We start from the raw sequence: 6,000 nt of genomic DNA, 5'->3' as shown, positions 1-6,000 counted from the left end.
CCGCCCGCCCGCCGCGCTCGGGACGCCGCGGCGCGCCCCGCCCCGCCCGGCCCCGCCCGCCGGCGCCGGCACCGCCGCCCCCGGGACGACGGGACAGCGCAGGCTGCCCGCGGCCCCGACGGGCGGGCGGCGGGGCGCGGAACGGCCGCCCCCCGTGGAGGGGGAGTCGGGTGTATTCGTGGGGGGTTTTGTTGCCGGGACCCTCCGCCAAAAACGTCTGGGCGCTTCCCCCGGTGACGGGGGCGGGCCGCGTCCCGGGGTGCCCGACGGCGCGCCCCGCGGTCCCGCCGCACGGCTACCGCGGCGGCGCCGGCAGCGCGGCGCGGCACAGCCCGCCGGCCCCGCGCGGCCCGAGTGGGCATGTGCGAGCGCCGCACATGCCCATTAGGGAGAGCGGGTGCCGGCGGCGGGGCTGTCCCTGCCCGTCTCACGGCCCCCGGCCACCCGGCACGGTCTCTGGAGTCGCCCCGGGCTCTGCCGGCGGTGCCCCGCGCGGGGAGCCCCGGCAGCCGCCGGCACCGCGCCGTGCCCGCGGAGCGCCGCCGCTCCCCTCGGCGCGAACCCCGCGGCGTGCGGCTGAGCGCACTGCCCACCTGTGTGAAGGTACGGCCCGCCCCCGCCGGATGCGATTCGGGGCACGGCCTCGTTCTTAAACACAAATTGTATTTAAATAGCAGAAACGAGCACAAATACTTTGGCTGTTGGCATATTTGGGCACGCTGATTCCTAGCGCTGTTTTCTGGTCCGAGCTCCTACTTCCCAATCCAAAGGTGTTGGTAATGTGAGTCCAGTTACTACCCAGGCCGGTGGTTTTACAAATCTGAGAAAAGGAAGTTTCTGTTTGACAGCTATTACATGTATTGCTGCATAAAACGGCAGTGGCTCGCTGTTTTGGTTGTTGATAGGCTGACAGTCATCCTCCCTCTTACATTTCAGTAGTGCCTGACCTAAGCTGATGTTTTGTCACGGACGCTTCATGCACAAAACCTTGACATCATTCCTGTCTCCTCACAGCTGGGTCACACAGCGTGAATGCTAAATCCTTGCCATGTTTCACTTGTAACGTGGTGAGCAAGCGAGTGGCTTGATTGAGCATGGCCAAGGTCAGCAAGGTCTCAACATCTGGGGTTTTCTGGGTTTCCTGCCCAAGACCAGGAATCATTCCAAGAGTGATCTGCCCGAGATCAATGCAGCTGCATCTGGAGTGCCCAGTCCAGGGATGCTGGGGATTGTAACACAATCGTGCCCCTGCTCAGTTCCCATCCCACAGAAGTGGGTGGGTCCCCGCTGCTTGTATCAGTCCTACGTAAGTTTAAGAAAGAAAATTTAATCTGAGTATATTTTAAAGAACATTTCAAAGGTGGACATAGAAACAGAAGCACAGACGTGGGAGAGCACTGGACCTGAGTTTAGGAGACCGTTCACTGTTAGGTCAGGCCTCAGATTCCAGGTCTCGTCTCCCAGTCCAGCACTTTCCCCTCAGTGCCCATGACTGTACACAGATCTGAACACAGGCTTGCCTCTCTGTGTGTCGGGGGAATGTCGGGATGTGCCAAATGCTCTACATCATTAGCAACAAGTAAAGAACTTTTGTCATTGCTGCAGGCAGTATCATCTGTGCTGGTTTTTTTGGGTCTCCATTAAAGATATTTTATCATTATTAAAAGTGAAGGGAGATTATTAATTGTTTCAGTAACCATCCAGTGGCCAATTCACAGTTCTCCAGGGTATCTCAGGAAAACTAGTTTGAGGATCTGACATCTAGCCCAGCTCTTAGCACATTAACATTGGGTGAGCTATAGGTGACCTCAGGAAGGCTCGAAGAATCATTTGAGGTCGTTGAACCCAACCATTAACAATATATATGCATTTTTGCAGGGGCACAGAGGAAAAAATGGATGCATCAGCAATTCTGCTGGATGTTCCTCTGTCTTCTTAGAGCAGTGTCAGTTTTACTGCCTGTTGTAAGCAGCATCAGGCTGCACTGTTAGCTGCAGTGGAAATGATGTCTTTCCAAAGAGAGTCATAGGTTTCCACCCCACAAAATTCCGCCTCCCTTTGGCCCAAGGAATTGCCCTGTCTTTGACAGTGGGGTTACCCACAGGGGAGGGACAGAGGGGGAATGTGGGGCAGCTTGACACCGTGCTGCTGGAGCTCAGCTGTGTGTGCTGGAGCTGCACTGAGGGCATTACAGTGCCGCAAGCACCCTGTGGGTGTTACCAAACCAGAGGGGAAACCTGCCTGCTCCTGACTCTGCAGGTAGTGACACCACCTTGTTCCTGAGTGTCATTGCTCTGGCACTCCGAAAATGGCCATCCCAATGCATTCTGTGGGGATGTGGTTGTCAGGGGTGGATCAGCTGGAGGCTCTGAAGCGCTCTGTGAAGACCAGAGCCCGCTGAGCTCTCGCCTCTGTTGTGGGGGAAAGCTGGCAGCACGTGCCATACAGCGAGCACTGAGCATTGACCTGCTCTGCATTTCTTTTGGAGCAAAATGGAAGGGTAGGATTTCTATCTATCACGTGTGTGTGCCACTCTGCTACGGCTCTGAGTGGCGCTTTACAAAATAGATAATGATGTCTCATTGCTCCAGAGAGTTTCCAAACTGAATTAAGAGAGAATGATGGGAAGAGATGACCGTGCAATGAGGTGCAGATGCTGGGAATAGGGATAATGAGGGGGGAACAATATGATTATGTCCTTTCAAAGCAAACGCCTCAGGGTAGCTACTTTTGGGGAGAGTATAAAAGGGAGATGGGGAAGATGTGACTCAAAGGCAGCATCTGCACAGGGTTCAAGTCTGCTCTCAGGAGCAGATTTGTCTGCTGGGGAGCATTTGTTGACTCTCAGATCCCTGCAAAGACTGCCTTGACCCAAGCTTGGAAGCTCTCAAGGCCATACAGGTCACGTGGATCAGCGTGAGGCCATGGTATCATTCCCAGGGCCTGCAAGGCCTTGGTGGATTCAAGCAACACATAGCCCAGGCCAGAGGGCTTTAGGATGACTTGAATATCCAGAAATGAGCATATCTTTATGCATCTGCAGAAATCTTGTTACGATGGAAAGTTTTAAAACTAATGTGAGAGGAAGAAGTTGACAAGGTTTTATTTAAAATAACTTTTTTTTCCTACCTTTCTGAAAGTGGTCCAATCAAAGAAAAAACTGAGAGAAGTGATGGAGGAGGGGATTCCTGATGAGTAACTTCAGAGGAGTGAAGAAGGCCTAGGGGAAAGGAAAGGTGTCAGGAGCAGCTGGGATGGCTGTGGGAGGTATGCAGAGAATCAGGATTTTGCCTTGTTTAGTTAGGCATGAGGAACCACAGAAGATATTTTAGGAGCATGTGCAGGGGATTTAGTGCTGCGAATGGGGAATGTTTTTTGCAACAGGACACTGAGCAAAGCATAATGCAGGTTCCAGCTGGAGCTTGGAGAAAAAGAGGTTATCCACAGTGAGGAGATGGGTAGCAAAGACTTTTTTTTTTAATGGAACTAAAAAGAAAATTTTGAGGAGAGTTTAATAATTATGGTTAGACTCTTAAGGTTGCAGACCCTTTTTTACTGACATTGGTTATGTTATGCTCATTTATACTGGCTGAAAGTCTTGCTGGTGACATGGAAAGAGGGTGTGCTTTGTGCCAAGGGATCAGTCCAACATGTAGCCAGTCCAGGATGGCTGGGGAGAGAAGTAGCTCTCATTGCATCACCCGACCAAGCTCTGCTCTGTAGTTCTTGGCCTCAGGTCTGGGACCTGGGCCAATGCCAATTAAATTGGTGAGGGCACAGACAAGGTTAATGATAAAGTTAATCTCCCATTGCTGATTGGTGAGGGATCCTCACAACTTGTAACTTTTGTTCATTTGCAGTTAGCAGAAAAGTGAAGCAGAAGGAGGTGTCCTCCTTCTTTCCAGCCCGAGTTCCATCACTGTGGGAATATTATACAGAAGTATCACTCTTTTTGCTCATATGTGCTGCACTTCTCCCAGAAAGTGGGAGAAGTGTATCTAGAAGTGGATCTAGAAAGCCCTTTTTCTTATACTAAAAAGGGCTTTCTAGAAGCAACCTTAGGAAATTGACAGCCAGTCTCAGTGCAGTCAGTAGCTTACATTTAATCAGTGAAACTTCACTTGCCTCTTTTCCTCTCCTCAGTCCCACCTTCTTTTGGCTGGGACCAAGGAGTGGGGCATCATGGGCACAAACAGCATGATCAGAGCTTAAGAACCCCAAAACTCTAAGGTGGCTTTTAAAACTGCACAACCAGAGAGAGAAGAAATGAAATAGAGGAACAAAGCAGCATCACAGCCTGTGTATTCCCTCTGTACACCAGTCCTGTGGGCTGTGAAGGATGGGGCTGTCTCAAGAACAGCTGCCAGTGTACAAACCAGGAAGCAATACCCTGCCAAGGGATGGCCACACATTTGCAATCTGCATCCACAGATTTCATTGCCAGAATTTGAGATGGCTGATTTCTCCCTGAAACAGGCTACTGACAATATCAATCATGTTGGAATTTTTTCTTCAGTATGTGTAAGCCCCTAATACTCACCAAACACAAGGGAACAGAGGGACAAAGATGAGGAAGAGCTATGGCTGTGCATGCCCTTGGATGCTGCATTTCCCAGTGCCCTGACGTGCTGCCACCCCTGACAGGACACACACACTCCACACACTGCACTTGCTAATGCAGGTCTTGGGAGAAATCACAGGAACTGAAATATCTTTTTGCATCTGCTGAAAGGAAAGAAATCGTCCCTCCTGCTCCTGCATGACAACATCTCTTCTTTGCAGTCTGTCCTGTAAAATGCAAATATGTAAATGCTGCTCTCTGGCCTGTTCCTCCAAGTGGATAGAGAGATATAGGAAAACAATGTAAATCACTAAGAAATACTTTGGCAGCTGGCACCTGATTCTTTCCCAAATGCCCTGGTGGTCACTCTTCAGCAGCTCTTTGCTGATTCACGAGGACTGCTAAGAGAAAGCATGTGTGACATCTTTTACAGAGTGTAATAAAAGGAAGAAAGTGCCCTGTGTGGCTGGAGCTGCAGTTCTGTAGTCTGAGATGCTCCATTAGCCTGCTCTTGGCAGTGATGATACAAAAACTGGAAATCCCCAACTGTACCATTAATAGGAACAGATTGAAAAAACCCCTGGAATGTAACAGGGAGCCAGTGAGCCTGGGCTTTTTTTAATATTTTTTTTTCTTCTTCTTAGTTTTCTTTTTTTTTTTTCTTTTCTTCCCCTCTGCTTGTAGGAAAGCTCAGGAGATTGAAGGATGGATCTGTTCCCTTGCCTATTGGCATAGGCTGCACAAAACCACAGCTCTGCTTTTATTTGAGTTCCCCTATATTTTGTTAGATCCAGATTTGCTTCTTAAGCTGAAACTTTTGGGTCTCTCTCTGGCTATGTTTTGGGCTCCACTGTCTGATATTTGTGATTGACAGAATATTAATCATGGCCTCTCACCTGTTTATTTTAAAAGAGTGTCTGCTGACACTTCTGCCAGGCCTAGGGAAAGGTCTTTTCTTCACTGTAAATAATAATGGCCTGCTAAAAAAGAGTCCTTCCTTGCAGGAAGATGGATTAAGTTCTTGTTTTGAAATGCAGTCTGAATGGTCCTCATGTACTGAAATGTTACAGCTAATATAAGCAGACGAGTCAATTTACAGCTTTCATACTACATTGTAAGAAACAAAACAAGCAGATGACAACACAGTAAATCTGCTTGCTGTCCCAGTCTGGTTGATGTTAACTGAATGCAGTTGTATTAGATAACTGGATGATGCAGCTTTCTAAAAAAAAACAGGAAATGCACAAATTTTATCAAGAACATGAATTTGTCTAAAGAAGAGGACAGACCTAAACATTATATCCTTTGGGGAAAAATGTTTGTGAGCCAATGAAGAAACATTGCTGTATATATGTTACCCTAGGTGCACAATTCAAAGTTCTTATTAGAATAACCCTGATTGTTTGATATTGGAATACTATAGAAAAGAAATTATAATA

This window comes from Prinia subflava, chromosome 3 (assembly GCF_021018805.1).
Source record: "Prinia subflava isolate CZ2003 ecotype Zambia chromosome 3, Cam_Psub_1.2, whole genome shotgun sequence".
NCBI classification, from domain to species: Eukaryota; Metazoa; Chordata; class Aves; order Passeriformes; family Cisticolidae; genus Prinia; species Prinia subflava.
The sequence above is the reverse complement of the archived record's forward strand: the minus strand, read 5'-3'. Positions refer to the sequence as shown.